General features: G+C 36.3%; 1 long non-coding RNA gene across 1 annotated transcript in view; it reads left to right on the forward strand.

Annotated features, from left to right (window-relative positions):
- The window catches only part of LOC125027927, a 9,342-nt gene extending 8,673 nt beyond the window's left edge, over positions 1 to 669 (forward strand). Inside the window, exon 3 of the long non-coding RNA XR_007115070.1 lies at positions 472 to 669. This is a non-coding gene — a long non-coding RNA (uncharacterized LOC125027927). The remainder of the gene's footprint in view (positions 1 to 471) is intronic.
- The last annotated feature ends 11,831 nt before the right edge of the window (positions 670 to 12,500 follow it).

Consider the following 12,500-nt stretch of genomic DNA (forward strand, 5'->3'; position numbering starts at 1 on the left):
TTGATTATATGCAAATAATACCTAATTTAATGTAAGGATTTCACGTCAGCAAATATGTGTATCCATAAGGATCACAGAACCAGTCCCACTTGGATATTAAGAGCCTGTGTCTAGTTTTTAGTTTATAATAGAGGGAATGAAAATGTGTGGATTAGTAACATCTAGATGATACAGAATTATGCTAGTGATGAAGTGTGATATGCTAAATACTTGTAGGAACCTGAATGCCTCTTGAAGTCCATAGTTGAATCCAAAAATATTTAATAACCCACAAGCAAGGTGGATTATTAGTTCCAAGGAGAAATCCGCGATTTCCAACCTTATGTTTGTACTTTTCTTACTTTGTTTCTATTTTCTGTGTATTTCCTTCTTTTATAAGTTCTAGAGTTCTGTGTTTTAACATGAAATTACTTTTATAATTGTTTTATAGCCAGTCTGTATGTGTATATAAGCTTTTAATCTCTGTTTCAGGGTGGATACAGGCAATCTGTTCTCCTTGTAGTAATGCCAGGTCAGTTTTCAAGATTTATGAAGGCATTTGATATTTGTGCATTTATGAGGAAGAGAAGGATTCCATCCATTTAAACGTTCAAAGATGCACAACTGTAGAATATTTAGATGGTATATTGGTTTGTTGTAAAGATTGTATCACATTTATTATGAATTGAGACTCATCATCATCATCATCATCATCATCATCATCATCATCATCATTACTGTAATCATTATCATTATTGTAATCAGTATAATTATCATTAATATTATTATAATTAATATTATTACAGTTATTATCATTATGATAGTTATTATTATACTTATTATCTTTATTGCTTTGATTTTTTGTTTAAATTATTATTTTTACAATGTCATTAATTTGTAAAATAAATCACATGAAAGGCTTGTAAATCCTAAATAATCAGTATTTATTTATTTATACATTTTCTAATGTGTTGCTGGTTTCATGTGATATCTTATCTACCACACTCCCTGCTCCCAATCCCATGCCGTCTTTGGGGATCACCCCTGCCTTTGGCTTCAGCCCACGACTCAACTAACTCCACTAATTTCCGTGGTATTCGTCTTTCCTTCCCCTTCACTTTTCCAACTCCTTCTATTATCCACTTCCAAAGATGTGAGAGCTGTCTTGAAAGGCTGAAAAGCTAACTTTGTGTCAGTCATGAATGGCCTACGGGAGCCATAGGCATAGTATACCTGTTTTGTTGTCTAGTGAATTGTTTCTCTCCCCAACAAACTCCAGGCTTACCATGGCCAATAAGGAAGATTGTGTATCCTTATAGGGAGCACTGAGGCTTGTCACTTTATTATCTAGCCCCACTGATTCTCCTGGTTCCCTGATCCCAGGTTCTCTTTTGACCAAGACTCAGAACACTGTTACTATAACTCCCTCCTCTATGCCTACTGTCATTTCAATCAATTCCTCTCCAGAAAACATTTTTTTGTCTCCAAACATCCTCCACTCCATCTCCTCCTCCCCCACAGTCTTCTTCATCCATTACCCCCTACTCTCTTATGACTACTTTTCATCTTTATTGTCCAGCTTTTCAGTACTATCTCCTTCTTCCCTCTGTCCTCATCCTTTTACTATCCCCACTACAGAAAACAAGTAGGCAATGTTTCCTTCTGTAGTTGATACGATCGTACCCATATTGTCACTGTTACATCTGAATCCCAAGCTAAATCGTTATCTACCCTGACTGCCTTCACTGGCAAACCTATTCCTGCCCAGCCTCATCCTTCCCTCAGTCCTTGTACCAGAAGTGTCTCCAACTCCCTGGCAGTTTGACCTCTCTATGACAAGGATTGATTAGATGGTGGAAATGACTTGCATGACTCATTGACTATGATGCAGTATCAGCACAATGATACACCATTCCCCCTAGAGGCCACTGTAAGTCCTCCACCAATATTACCAATATTACTTTCTGTAGGCATAACCTCCTTCTATTTATGTTCCCCTACACCCCTTCCACCCGCTTTTTCCCAAACACACCCCATCCCCCCTTGATCCCTCTGCACCAACCCCCTTCCTTCCCCTCTATCCTTTCTTCACCCATCTGGATACACACATGTCTCCCTTTTGTCACAACACTGCTCTTCCCCATATCTTCCCCCTCCTGACATCCTTCTTAATACTTCACCTCCTCCCCTTCATCCCTGTCTCATCCACAGGCTCTCCTACCTCTCCTGCTTCTTAAATCAGGAGTTTGTCTTTTTATTTTTTTTAATGATTGTAGTAGGTTTATTCTATGTGAATTGAATCTTGGGCATTGTGATTAGGTGTTCTGGTGTTTCTTCTTGGTTGTTACACCATCGGCACATTGGGTCTGTTTCTATTTTTAGTTTGTATAGATGTTTTGTGAGTCTTGTATGGTTTGTTATTATTCTTGTTATGGTCACATCTATTTTTCTGTTTTGTGATCTAGCCCATGGTTGTGGGTTGTTATCTTTAATATAGTATTTTTTTGTGTTTAATATTTCTTTTAAATTGGTCATCCAATTTTCTGTTTTCTTGTTTTTTCCTTTTTATGTCTCTTATCATATTTGTTGAATTTTAAGTCATGGCTATGGGATCTTTTATCTCGTGTGCTTATTTTGCTGCTCTATCGGCTATTTCGTTTCCTTTAATATTTTTATGTGAAGGGATCCATTGTAGTTTTACATGTTGTTTTTTAGTGTCTAGTGATTGTAGTTGAAATTGTATCTCGTATATTGTTTGTTTGTATTTTGTTGGTTTGTTGTTTTTTATTGCTTGTATGGATGTTTGTGAGTCTGTTAGTATTAATGTTTTTTGTAGTGTATTGTTGTTTATATAGTTTAGTGCCTGTTAATTGCAAAGAGTTCTTCTTCTATTATTTGTGTGTGGTTTTGTAGTTTCCAAATTGTTGTGATGGTTTTGTTTTGGATGTATATTGCTGCTGATGTTGATGTAGGTTCTTTTATTTTTGAACCGTCTGTATATATTTTGTGATAATGTTGGTATGTTGTGTTTTCAAGTTGGTGAAAGTGTTGTTGTATCATTTGGTGTGGTGTATTTTTATTCATATTATCCATGAAGTTTGGTTCTATGTTTTGTTGGATATTAGACCATGGTGGAATTGAAAATATATTTGGAATTATGTTAGTTTTTTAATTTATTTTCCATTTTTTTGCATGTTTCAATTACTCTATAAACTAAAGTCTTTTTATCCTTATTTGGGTTAAAGTTTTCAATGTTCTTTAAGCTTAGTTGTTTTATTGGCATGTAATTTTGTTTTTCTAGATTTTTTATTAGTTGGAAACATTCTAATTCTTTTATCCTTATTGCTATTGGTATCTGATTTGTCATTGCTTGTAGTGCTATTGTTGGTGTTGATCTGAAGGATCCTGTTGCTATTCTTATTGCATTATTTTGGATGGTTTCTATTTTTTTAAATTCTGTTTGGTTAGTTGCACCGTATATTGTTATTCCGTATTCTATTATTGGTTTTATGTATATATTATAAAATTTCATTAAGGGCGCGGGCTTTTGAATTTGGGGTTGGGTAAGAAAAAACAGTCGTAGGGACATGACATTTTTATTGGAGATAGATGTATATATGACTCAGAAGCTGTCAAATACTCAGCTCGATATCTCTGAAAAGAAAAGAAAAAAAAATTAATTAAGCGAAAATCATAGGGCATCACTATAATCGGTATTAGTTCCGACATTTAATAGATAGGTTTATTTCAAAACTATCATTGGAGGGGGGGGGGGGGGGTTTGGTTTGCGAAGTTCTAGCTTCGCCCGGGCCTTCTAGATATGGCCCGGCCTGTCTCAGCTTTTTTACGGCTGTCTCATTGAGTTGTCTGACACTCGGTGCTTACCGTGGCGACGGGATTGCCAGCAAGCGCTCCTGCCGCCATGGTGTAAGCATTTCGCATAGCCTCTTTACCAGCACGGCGGCTGTTGTGGGCGGTCCATGTCTCAGGAATTGTGTATGGTTACAATTTTCTAGGTAGTGGACTAGTGTGGCGTTCGGCTCGCCGCAGTGCTTGCAGCACCATTCATCGCGTTCGATTGTTGGGATAATCTGCCATGCACAGTGGTAACCTAGGCGCATTCTGTGAAGAATGACTTCGGTACCTCTGTTGCTTACTTCAGAGAGTGCCAGTGGTTCAGAGCCTGTGGCGTCTGAGTACCAGCTGGCCGAGGGGGAGGTTCTCGTTTCCTCTCTGTGGAGCTGCCGTAGGAAGGTACGACCGACCAAGGCACACTTCTCCATAAGTAATTTTCGGCTCCGTTTTATCGTCATGGGATTTGGGGGCATACCCCTGCCAGCGGCGGCTAGTCTGTCAGCAAGCTCGTTCCCTCTGATGCCGATGTGGCTTGGGACCCAATTGATGATAATTCTTCTACCCTGAGCAAGAATTCTCTGTGCCATTGTGAGAATCGTGGTCAGTAGGTAGATGTTGTCTGTGGGTGAGCTGTGCTGAAGACAGTCAATGGCTGCCCTGGAGTCTGTGTGTATGACCACGTGTCCTTCCCTTAGGGACGCGTGGCCTAGGGCTCCCATGATTGCAACTGCCTCTGCCTGTAGCGAGGAGGCGTTGTCTGTTACCCTCATGGATCGCGTGGCATCCCTAGCTGCAAAGCCGGCGCCTGCAGTGTGGCTCAAGGGATCGACCGATCCATCCGTGTAGTATGTTCTACTACCCGGAGGAGTGATGGCTGCAATGACCCTGTGGGCTTCTGCCTTTAGGCTAGGCATGGGGTATAGGCTCTTTTTCATTGACAGGTTCATTATGTTGAACTCTATCAGGCTCAGTGCCCACGGCGGGGCTTCGGCAAAGTCGGGGTGGGGGGAGTCCATGCCCTTAGCAAGAAGCTGTTCTTTGAGCTGATGGCGTATCAACACCCTGGCTGTATGAGACAGCCAGGAGTTGTTTGCAACGAGCTCGTTGTCTTGTTCGAGGCATCTGACTAATTTTTGTCTTAGGCTTGTGTTCCTGGGAGCCTGGATGACCTTTGACAGAAATTGTGTTGCCGTTAGATCGATTCGTGAGTCCAGGGGGAGAAGGTTTGCCTCCATCAGGAGGTTGAGGACCTTCGTCCACCTCGGGGCACCCAGAATGATCCTGGCAGCTTCATTTTGGACTGTTTCTAATTTGTCTGTGTGCTTTTTCTTTGCAGCAATTAGAGCGACTGAGGCATAGTCCACAATGGGCCGGACAGCATGTACATAGAATGATCTTAGTACTTTGTGTCTGGCCCCTATGCGTCTCCCAGTCATTGCTCTCATGACAGACAGTCTTGCTTTGGTTCGGTCAACCAGGTACTGGACCTCCTTATGGAAGGAGAGGGTCCGGTCTATCATTGGAAAGCCTATGAAATTGTCAACATCAAGCTTTACGCACATTTTTAAAATATGCATTTGTAACCCATTTCAATCCAGAGTCAAAAAAGTTTTCATTTTTTTTTTCGGTTTCAAGTTGTTTGTAAAATCAATATTTTTTTTTTAAGTAATTAAAAAAAATATTTAAATTTCTAAATAGAGCAACTCAAGACAAAGAAAACGAGACCAAAATGAAGAAAATCGCTTAATAAATAAGAAAAAAATATATAAAAAAAACGAACAAGGTGTGATCCAAACTTACGTTTTGAGATACGGCGCCTTGAAGTTCGACGAACTCTTTAAAACCTTCCTGCCGCATATTCCAGGTCTTCTTGAAGTTTCCTGTTTCGCATTTTGGTCTTTGGCTTAATGTTCATTCTCTCATCTTGTTTTTGTAAGTAGGTCTTGAGAATATGCGTGTGCTCCACACCTAGAGTAGTGTCTAGGCAACATGCCGCATATCCCCAGTTGTAGTCACTTGTCAGCCGATCGTAAATGGCTTTTACTTGTGAGAGTTCCTCTGCTGCCCGCTCGAATTTGATTTTCATGGTTTTATGGCTTTGAGGTTTTTCACCATTTGCCACTGCTCTATTATAAACGCACCAGGAATCCCTGGTGGCTAGACACAGTTGATGCGTTGGCTTTGCATCAGTTGATGAGTAGTGGTGAAATGATGCCATGATGTCATCCCTCATCTCCTCTACCGACGTATTCCTTCTCCGCCTGACAGCTACTCCGAAATAGTACTGTAGATGTGTGATGACATTGTCCGTCAGTCTATTTCGGGCTCCTATACTTCTCTTCCTCTTCTTACTTCCATCTGGGAGTACTTCAGTCTCCGATTTTTTACATAAATTACGAAGGCCAGTTCCAAGGCACATCACAACATGGTTTACACACTCCTCTTTTGTTACAGGGTTGTCTTCTCCATAAGGCCCACTATTTCCATCCATCTTACAAACAGCGAGATAGGCACTGCTGTCACCATCGAAGATGAATGTAGTCTACCTCATGTTGTGAGCAAGTGAGCGCCCCCACAAAATCACAGCAGCACCAGAGGAGCCTTCGTAATTTATGTGGCACACATCACCGTGCCCTGCATGCCACTCATCAAATTCTTCCTTACTTACACTTTTCTTCTTCTTTGTACATGCCTCACAGAATTTAGACATTGTCTGATAGTCGATGATGTGACCAGTGTTAGCATCAATGACAGCACCCGCACCTAGCAATGACTTGTGTCCTCGCGTATGCCAGGTGCCATCATAGGTGACGTCGATGTTCAGTACACCGCCACCATCTGGATGCCGTCCTAATTCAGTGCCATAATATACAATCACTGCCTTTCTATTATTCACTAGCAACTGTTCCTGTGTGTTCAATAGATTTAGCAGTAATATATTGTCTATACCTCACATATGTTTCCTTGGTGAATCTGCTAAGGCTCATGTACGACATGACCTTCTCCACTCCCCTATACCACCATCCAAGAAGCATCATTGCAGATACAAGCATCAATGTCAATCGATGCAGACCTTGTTTACCAGTGTCACCTGTCACCCTTCGTGTCCATAGCAACAAAATCACAATTCCTGCAATACACTTTCACATGCGTGTCAATTTGATGCTGTATCATTACGCACTCCATTGTCTGGGTGCAGCATTCACTGCACACTATATTAGCAGCCAATTGCTGCAATCGTTCTTTCTTTATCATGATGAAAGAAGTGTCTGTTGTTTCTTTGTTTCCTCTACGAAGAAATTCTTTCCGTTTTTCTGCCCTTGTTGGTGTGCGCGCACCTGTTTTTACTTAGGATATATGTTTTTTCCAGGTCAGTTTTGGTGCGTCTAAGTTAAGTCCTAAAATGCTATGGTTGTTTGTAAACTCTATTTCATCGTTTCCTATTTTTATCATTGGGTAAGGTTAAATTTTTTGTTTGTGAAGTACATTACTTTACTTTTTGTTGGATTTATTTTTAAGTTCCATTTATCTGACCACTCTTTCATTTTGTTTAGGCTATGTTCTAAATTATTTTTTGCTTCTGTTAGGTTTATATTTGAGGTTATCAAAGTTAAATCTGCATAAATTATTTTACGTGTTTCTTTGGGTATTTTTATGTCTGACATAACTATGTTAAATAGTGTTGGGCTTATTGGAGATCCTTGTGGGACTCTGTTTATTATTTTTCCGATGGTTTAATTTTGTTCTCCAATTTTTACTTGGAAGGTTCTTTCTGTTAGGAAACTATTTATCCATTTTAGTATTTTCCCTCCTAATCCTATTTTTTGGGCTTTTATTAAAACTGTTTCATGATTTACTGAATCAAAAGCTTTTTCTATGTCTAAGCAGACTACAAGTGTATATTTGTTTTCTTTTATTGCTTGTCTTATTCTTGCTTCTATTATTTGTATGGCATCAATTGTGTTTCTGTTTGGTCTAAAGCCCATAATGTCTTCATCTAAATTGTTGTTTTCTAACCACCAGTTTATTCTTCTGGTTATTATATTTTCATTTTTTTTCCAATACAGGGTGTTCTGCTTATGAATCTGTATGAGTTGATTTTTGTTGGGTCTTTCCCTGGTTTGTGAATTGGATTTATTAATGTTTTTTTAATTTAATTTGGGTATTCTCCTTTTTCCCAATATCTATTGAAGATTTTTAATATTATTTCTAACAGGTTCTTTGGTACATTTTTATAAAATTCATAAGTAATTCTAACTGGGCCATATGCTTTGCCATTTTTTGTATTTTTTACAACAAGAATGCTCTGCTGCTGCTATGTCCACATTGCACTAATCCCATTTCTCAAGTATTCCAGTCACTGATTATTACCCCCACTGTAAGACCTTCCTCTTTGCCTGCTGGCAGTCTTTCTGGTCAAGTCTTCTTGCCAATGAGTTGCATACTTTAAAACTTTCAATCTCCTTTTAGTTAGCCCTATTCCACCAGAACAGAAGCTAGGAGGCAGCTCTTGCCTGCTTGTGTATTAGCCACACCCACCTCACACACTCCTATCTCAGTTTACGTTCTGATCCACCCCTATGTTCCCTAAGCAATGTTCTTTCAATTCCACAAATTCTGTTGTCCTGTCCACTGTTTACTGCAGTCTGTACCTCTGCTTTCCCTCACTTATCCTCCCTTCCCCAACCTCCCAACCTGTTGGACATCCTTGTGGAAACCGACACCTTTTCCTTAGACAACTTGTTTTCCTTCCTCAGACACATATATATCCTCCATTTGATTTAATTCCCTCTATTGCTTATCTCTACCTTAATCATTTACTCATCCTCTTTACCTTCAAAAAACTCAGATCTCATTTTTTATCATCTGCATTAATAGAAATAGGAGGAATGAAATAATGAATATATAATAAGATATTGATGCATTTCAAATATATTTATATTTTGTCTACAACTCATTTTTTATCATCTGCATTAATAGAAATAGAAGGAATGAAATACTGAATATATAATAAGATATTGATGCATTTCAAATGTATTTATATTTTGTCTACAAATTGATATATATATATATATATATATATATATATATATATATATATATATATATATGTGTGTGTGTGTGTGTATATATATATATATATATATATATATATATATATATATATATATATATATATATATATGTGTTAGTGTGTGTGTGTGTGTTGACTTTTGTGAGAAAATTGACTTCTCATATGACAGCCATCTCATGTTCTTTGAGATATTGTTATGTATGCTGATATATCATGATCCAAAATAAAGTATAATTTAACTCTCATGTTTGTTTTTGTTTTTTTAATAACTACCAGATACTATTGATATATTATTGTTTTATAGTAGTAATAGTAGTATATTAATATTTTTATTACATCGTATTATTTTCATCAGCTTCATTGTCAGCATTATTATTATTATCATCATTATTATAGTAGTGTCATATATATATATATATATATATATATATGTGTGTGTGTGTGTATGTATATATGTATGTATGTATGTATGTATATGCCTCCCCAGTCTGTTGCTCATTGTTGTCATGTGTGGGCTTAGAAGACGGGGACTGAGGCCAAATGTGGGGATCACCCCTGATTTGGTCCTCAGCCCTTGCCTCAACTAAATTTGCATGGTCTTTTCTTCTCCTTTCCTTTTCCTTTTATTCTTCTTCTTCCTCTTTCTTCTTTTATAGGGTTTCAGACTCTTTTTGTCTATATCCCCTGGAACCTTTTCATGATTCTTCTTTCTTCTTATATCATATCTATCATTTTTGTTTTTTGTAGGAATATTTTGGTATGTCTTAGTATGTAGGACTTCTGATCATCTGGCAGATCTTTTCCTGTAATCAGTAGTTTTATATTTGGATTAATGATTTTTATTTTCTTTAATGCTTCCAGCAATATCATTCTGCTTGAATTAAATCTTGAGCAATGGAGGATTAGGTGTTGCTCTGTTTCTTCATGATATTTGCACCATCTGGAAAAAGGATCAGTTTCAATTTTTATTCTGTGTTTATGGTGTATTAGTCTTGTGTGTGTTGTTTTTAGTCTTGTGATGCATGTGTCTAATTTTCTATTATTTTATCTTGTCCATGGCTGAGGGCTGGTGTTTTGTAGATAGTAATTCTTTGTATTTAGGTCTTTGTTCAGATACTCTTCCCAATTCTTTTGTTTTTTCTTCTTAATTTCTTTTATTACATTTGAAATGTCATTAGTTATTTTAAAAGATTCACTTATATTATGAGCTGTTTTTGCTGCAAGGTCTGCTATTTCATTACCTTTATATTTTTTGTGCTGGTATCCATTGTTTTTTGTTTGTTTTCTGTTAAGCTATGAATTATTGATTGTATCTCAAATATAATGTGTTTGTAGTTTTTGGGATTAGTGTTTTGTATGCAGTGAACTGTTGGTTTAGAATCTGTGTATATCACCAAGTTTTTCATGTTGTTTTTGATGGATCTTAGTCCTACTTTTATGGCAAACAACTCTATTATTTGAGTTTCTTTTGGGAATTTCCAGATTGTTGTGCTGTTTTTGTCCTTAATATAATTTGCTGCTGAGGTAGAACTGACTTCTATTTTGGAGCCATCTGTGAATATCTTGTTATGGTTTTTGTATATTGTGTTTCCATCATGTGGAATTGATTCCTGCTTATTTCTTCAGAAGTATCTTTTGAGACACTGTGCATAAAATTAGTTTCTGTGTTTTGGTAAGTATCGTACCAAGGTGGCGAGCTATACTTGGGGTAATATTTGTTTTTAGTCTGATTTTTTGTTCTTTGCATGTCTCCATATCTCTATAAAATAAAGTTCTTTTGTCTATATTCTGGTTATATTCCTGAATAGATTGTGTTATTAATTGTTTAATTGGCATAGTTTCTTGTTTTTGTAAAAATTTTGCCATTTAAATACATTTTTGTTTTAATGCTTGTCTTAATTAAGACCTGTAATAGCATTCTTGTTGCTTCATTTTGTATTGTTTCTAACTTTTTTAAATCTGTGTTTTTTACTGTTCTATATATCGTGGAACCATATAATATTTGTGGTTTTATGTGAATATTATAAAGTCTTATCAGTGTTTTTTCCTTTTTGCTCCCCATGATACTGTGGGCAGATTTTTAATTATATCTATCCTTTTTTGAGTCAGAGTGTTAATTTGTTAATTTTATCTATATGAGATTTCCATTTTAGCGTGATGACATCTGCATAAATTATTTTACAAATTTCCTTTGGGAGGCTCAGGACTGACATTAGCATTTTGAATAGTGTTGGACTTAGGGTTAAGTCTTGAGGTACTTCTTTTGATATTTTTTTCTTTTTGGGGGTTCTTTTTTCTCCTATTGTTATCTGGTATGTTCTATTTTTCAAGAATTTTTTTAAGCATCTTAGAGGCGTACATTTGATTCCTAGTTTGGCTGCCTTTATTATAGTGCTTTGTTGTTGGCCGAGTCAAATGCTTTTCCTAGATCTAAACAGGCATCCAAAGCATATTTCTTTTCATTTTGTGTTTTATTTATTACTGATTCAATTATTTGGAGTGCATTTGTGGTTGATCTATTTGGTCTGAAACCTATTTGATCTTTGTCTATTTTTCTGTTTTTTTAGCCACCAATTAGTTCTGCAATTTATGTATTCATATATCTTTCCTAAGCAAGAAATTCTACTGATGAATCTATAAGAACTACTATCTGCTGGGTTTTTCCTTAGTTTTATTATTAGGTTTATCAACAAATTTTTTTATTCTTTTTGGGAATCATAGTTCATTGATTTCTTTTGGAATTAATCTTAGTGTGTTATCTGGTGCCTTTTTGTAAAAGTCATAAGTGGTTCCATGGGGCCCATATGCCTTTCCATTCTTGGCTTTGTGCAATGTTCTTTTTACTTCCTCCATTGTTATTTTTTTGTTTAGATTTATAGTGTCAGGGACGTTTAGTAGTTTATCTATCTCTGCTTTAGTAGATATCATTTTTTTTTTTTTCCAATTATCTTTTTATATTCTTCTCTAAATAAAGCTAGTTTATTATTTGTATTTGTTATGGGGAGGTCATTACTTATGATGGGGTAGTTTTGATTTGATATTTTGCCCATTTGCTTCCTTATTAAATTCCAAATTTTTTAGGGGGCTCTTAAAATATAAATCATTACATATAAATCATCATAAGTTTTCCCAGGCTTTTCTCTTTTCTGTCTCTATAAGATGTTGACTTTGTGCCATGAATTTTCTATATTCAATTTAATTTTCTTTGTTAGGTTTTTTCTTCCATTTGTTAAAGGCTTTGTTTCTTTTCTTTATTACTTTATGACAAAATTCATTCCAGCAGGGTTTGTTTGGATTAGTTAATTTGTTGAAGTTATCAAATTTGAAACATTTTTCCCCTGGGACTTGTAGCATATTAGCGGGAGAGTGTTTGCATCTTCTATCTTTAATTAGTCTATCCTTGCTGTTTGGCCTGGCAATGTTAATATTTCAGCATTATACGTTGGAAATCAAAAACATTTTTGCCCATTTTGTTAGTAAGTTTTGTATTTAAATTTAATTCCTGAAATGGGTAATGAGCATAATAGGTCTCCTATGATAAGCTTTGGTTCCTCTTAATTGGTTTGAATAATGTTCAACTTCTTTTTTTGAA

Source organism: Penaeus chinensis, chromosome 8 (assembly GCF_019202785.1).
Source record: "Penaeus chinensis breed Huanghai No. 1 chromosome 8, ASM1920278v2, whole genome shotgun sequence".
Taxonomy (NCBI): Eukaryota; Metazoa; Arthropoda; class Malacostraca; order Decapoda; family Penaeidae; genus Penaeus; species Penaeus chinensis.